Raw genomic sequence first — 4,897 nt, 5'->3', positions numbered from 1 at the left:
GATTTGATTGATTTTAATACTATCAAAAAACAAGTCAGATCTGATTGGCTGACTCAGGTTATTCTGACTAGGCTGAAATAGTTCTTATTCAAATTCAAATTATACTAAAATGAAACTCAAATTGCACTGAAATTCAAATGACAATTCAAATTTAAATGAAATTACTAAAATTCTCAAATTCAAGTGAAATTCAAATGACATTATATATTAAAATACTAAAATTCAAATTAAAATTAAAATTCCAAACAAACCTGAATCATCTAGTACCAAATGACAGCTCCATTACGTTGAACTGTGCTCATAAATCTAGTCCAAAATCATTAAAAAAAAAGGATTCAACTCCCTATTATTAAGGTTTCTTGAAGAGAAGTGATACAACAAGTCCTACGAATTTCAACCACAATTTCAGTCATTAGGACCTTGGCACCAGCTTGCTTGAGAGAAGATCCTGTAGAAGCACAACCCTTTCCCAACATTTCCTTATCCAGCAGCAACAACGATCTCACCATCAACCATGACATCAGCAACCCTCATGAGACCATCGGGAAGAGAATGACGGCATCCATGAAGGTATCGAACTACATTCAGAAGAAGAGTAAAAAGTCACGGCTTATATGCTAGGTTTACATGACTAGTCGATAATAGTATACACGGAGGTGGTCTAATAGACCCATCATCAATACAACAACAGCAACAACATTTACATAGTGACTTAATTGAGACGAACAAATAAACCACATGCAGTGAAAACCGTAGGCATGATAAGTATGATAAGTACTCGTAAAGAAGCTGCATGTTACAGGGCAAATGGTAACAATTAGTAAAACTGTATATTTGAAGTGAAGTGTATATTTTACTTACGAATTTTCGCCATGTTCAGTTTCCAAACAAAATTTTACTAGAGTTTTTACCTTTCTAGTTAGCATCTCCTACAACACAATTGTGAAACTGAAAATGTTTGCCTTGTGATCGTAAGGCTTTGCTCTATGACCTACATGTTGTGGTTGCGACGTAATCTCAGTTTTCCAAATTTTTAATGCCCATCTGCTAGGGTCATCATAATTTGCACAGAAACCAACATGGAGGATATAGATGAATGCCTAAATGTTAGAAATTTGAAAAACGCAATGTAGTAACATAAGTTCCTGTCTAGAAAGACTCGGAAGGTTATGAGTCTCATGACTATAGCAGGAAACTAGAAGAGAACACTAACAATGCTTACCTCAGGAGCCATCCCAAGTTACGTTCCACTCTCTGCAGTCATCACTTTAGATTCATCTTGCACCCTTGCAACTTAAATTTCAACAACTTTCTGATCTGCACAATCCAGTAACAGTAAGAGTACTTTCCACAAACTAAAACAAACAGACAAGTGTAAATCTGATGGATAAAAGGGTAGCCTCCAACGAAGGCTACTCCAAGTGTAAATCTGATGGACAAACAAACAGAGCCAAGTGTAAATCTGATGGACAAACAAACAGAGCCAAGTGACATACTTATTCACACTATGCAGGCTTTACTTCATGGTGATCAGAACATGTAGACACGTTAGCATAAAAGAGCAGGAAGGGCAGCCTCCAACGAAGTTTTGGAGGACATATGCCCTTGCTTTTGCGTGCCTACTCGAGGTCTTGTTTACTGAAGAATCTTGTGCTCTCACACTGCAAGAGCTACTCCAAATTCTGCCGATAGGATGTCACTTAGCTGCAAAAGAACAGAAAAATAAATCAAAATGTGCTAGTCAAGTTACAATGAAAGATCTTATACTGCATAAGTGCATAATAATTCGTTGATATATATTCTTTCTTCCGGGAGAATGCTAATTGCTAAGTCACTGCTAGCTATCTTTTCTCGTCATTAACATTACAAGCAATTCATCAAATTACAGTTCCATTTTGAATCTACCATGCATAGATCTATTGTCCAATGGACAAAATCATGTCAAATATGATGAAGAGGCTCAGTTAAGAATGTTGGGATGCATAATGAACATCCCATTCTCTTCACATAAGTTCAGTCAAAATGCCACTGACAACCTTAATAGTTGTCAAGAACAAAATGTAAATTCATCTTGAGTGGAAATTAAACCTTATCATCTTGTTAATAACTTAAAGCTTTTGGATGATACTTTCTGGAAGGTAACAAGCACAACTCTACAGAGAATATGCTTCTGCTATCTAGCAAGCAAACTTATTAATTTCGCAGACCAAGAACCAAAAATGAAAATTTAGGGTCGTAGCTCCGAGAAAGCCAAAAAAGAAGAGGAAAACATCTTTACAGTGCTTTAATACTGGGTACTACCAAAAATAAATCAACAAGACAACAACATACACGAAACTGATCTGAGAAGGATTAATAACTTGGTTAAAAGCACATAAGATGGAAATCCAAGTCAAAAGTGCTTACAAAAAAGCAAATGCCTGCATCAGACCAACCACAGATGGAACTTTGCTACGGGAGACTGTTATTTCTTTCATCCTGCAAAAGATAAACACGATGAAATTAATGAACAAAGCTCAACCGAATCCAACGGGAGACTTAACTGAATCCAACGTTGAATACCAAAACTTCGGTAATATTAATCTTAGATTCTCACAAGATGTTAATCCTCCATTGTGAGAACATCAAAATGTCTCCAGTTACTAAATAATACATATCACAGACAGACAACCCACAACCACCACTTTATGAAGTTGACCATTGACCTCTTACAAAAATTTGTAAAATACATGAAAACGAGAACCAGAGAATCCATTCTAGACAACCAAAATACAAGTAATGAGCAGATATCAGATTATAAATCTAAGGATAAATAAGAGCACATACACCACAACATGGAAGTAACAGTTGAACCAAGGCTACCTCTATAAATTACAACAATTGACACTTTAATGTCTCTTACCAAGTATAGTTAAGGCTAGATGACCGCTTCGGTGGGTGGCCGACGACAACATAGACCTGCACACAGTTTTTGTATGTAATGTCATTATTATATTAATGAATAACATAAAGTAGTAGAGGTCTGAAGATACAACAGAAAACTACTTGTAATAGCTTGTATGCTAATAGCCAAACAAAAAGTCTTCATGTCGTCATCTCTCCCATTGCTATATAAGCCATTAAGCCCCAAAAGTAAGCAAGAGACATCAAGATAACCTACATATCAAGAAGCAGTAGTAATTCATTAATTTTGAAGTTTAGTAAAGAAACCCCTATGAAGAAGGTGTCGGAAAATGTTTGTCCAACACCGAGAACTTCCTTCAAAGTTATAGGGGTAATTATATATGTCTGAATATCTATTATTAACTTTTATTTTAAATAAGAAATTGGGTTTACTGAAATTCTCCGTTGAAATAACTTTCTCATTCAATCAAATTGGTCGCATAGTCTATTGTTCTAAGTTTCAGGCAGCAACATAATAAGCCACCCGGATTAGAAGAAAACAAACAAGTTTTAAGGTTACAACTTACTTCTTATCAGACCTTACTGAGGAGATGCACTAAGCAAAGCTGCAGTTGTGGTCCGATCCGGTGCTAATCATTATAAGTTTCTGCATTGCCTCGAAGAGCTAAATTGCAGCTTTCCCTCACATGCGCACAGTTGGACAATACAATCCACAAGGTATGCAGTGCACTTCAAATGATTTCTCTAAACACACACATTTACAATCAGCTCCGCTCTTCCTTATATGTTCATGTATCCACTAGAACATTTGGACTAAAACACAAAGCATGGATAATACCACCTGCATCATGTGAATACAATTTCTTAAGCTGCTATTTTTTAGCCAAATCCCACAACAAAGTAACACCATCTTTACCAACAAAATGTACCAATTCGGAGAGATCGAATTCCTTCCTGGCATATTATCAAAATCTTCAAGAGCAGTCTCTACCTTTCCACGCTTAGTACCCATCGATTACAACAGTGCAATAAAAAATCCTTCTCAGGCTTTTTTCATCAAACAACATCTGAGCAAGTTCAATTGCTCACATACCCGCCTGTGAACTGCTTCTCCATTCTATCAAAAACTTTTTAAAGCTAAATCAGTATTGATATGAAAACACTTAGAACAGAATCAAACTATCATTTCCAATTGCATCAATTCCCTGAAGTAGTTCCATTATCATCCTAAAAATCAGAACAAAACCCAACTCTGGTTTTTCTCTGTTTATTTTTTGACCCAATTTCATAAAATCAAACGATTCATTGTATTATTTGAAGAAGTTTGAATTGGTAATTTGTTTGTGTGATTGCAGTTGAAGCAAATCGTTGATCATTTTCAGAGTTTATGAATACTAAACAAAACCCCTGTAGCAAATCAGAGTTTATGAAAAAAAAAAGGCTAGCAAAATTAGTTCTTACCTGTATAAGAAGCACCTTCCATTATCAGCAAAAATCTATAAACAAAACCAAAAACCCCAAAAATTAATTTCATAAAAGTCATTTCTTAAAAACAAAAAACAATAAAGCCCTAAATTTATTAAGAAGTATACATCAAAGAGAGAAATTGATTATACCTTTTTCTATATGAGAATTTACGGATCTAGATAATACCAAAGCAGAACAAGAATCATCAATACATAGAGTAGATCTGTTAATTGTTTTGGTTCATGAAGATCTTTTGGTTTATGTGGGATAGCAGATGGATTTATGAGATGAACAGGGTGTTAGTCCTCAAGGGAGTCGGGGGAGTTGGGTGTAGTTGTGTTTTTTCCCGTTAGTCGTGAGGGAGTTCGAGGGAATTTCTTAAAATCCCCGTTAGTCGTGGGAGAGTTTAGAAGAGTCTTCCCAACTCCCTAGAAAACCCCGTTAGTCGTGGGGGAGTTTGAAAGAAACTCTTAAACTCCCTGTTAGTGGTAAAAATTAGAATGATAGGGAGTTTGTTTTTGTTTTG

At 35.7% G+C, this 4,897-nt stretch overlaps 1 long non-coding RNA gene across 5 annotated transcripts; it reads right to left on the bottom strand.

Moving 5' to 3' along the window:
- Positions 1–207: 207 nt before the first annotated feature.
- Positions 208–4,673, bottom strand: LOC113275981. 5 transcript variants are annotated; one of them, XR_003323846.1, is made up of 10 exons: positions 4,521–4,673; positions 4,366–4,400; positions 3,821–4,021; positions 3,471–3,745; positions 3,046–3,156; positions 2,903–2,958; positions 2,407–2,478; positions 1,497–1,704; positions 1,223–1,317; positions 208–578 (listed from the first exon to the last, which is right to left on the bottom strand). It is a non-coding gene; the product is annotated as an uncharacterized LOC113275981 (long non-coding RNA). The 5 variants fall into 5 exon arrangements; XR_003323847.1 differs by having other exon boundaries at positions 2,332–2,478; positions 3,834–4,021; XR_003323845.1 differs by having other exon boundaries at positions 1,214–1,317; positions 3,834–4,021.
- Between the last annotated feature and the right edge of the window lie 224 nt (positions 4,674–4,897).

The sequence above is a fragment of the Papaver somniferum genome, chromosome 4, assembly GCF_003573695.1.
Source record: "Papaver somniferum cultivar HN1 chromosome 4, ASM357369v1, whole genome shotgun sequence".
NCBI lineage: Eukaryota > Viridiplantae > Streptophyta > Magnoliopsida > Ranunculales > Papaveraceae > Papaver > Papaver somniferum.
Note: the sequence above shows the minus strand (reverse complement) of the source record. Positions and strands in the feature narration are given on the sequence as shown.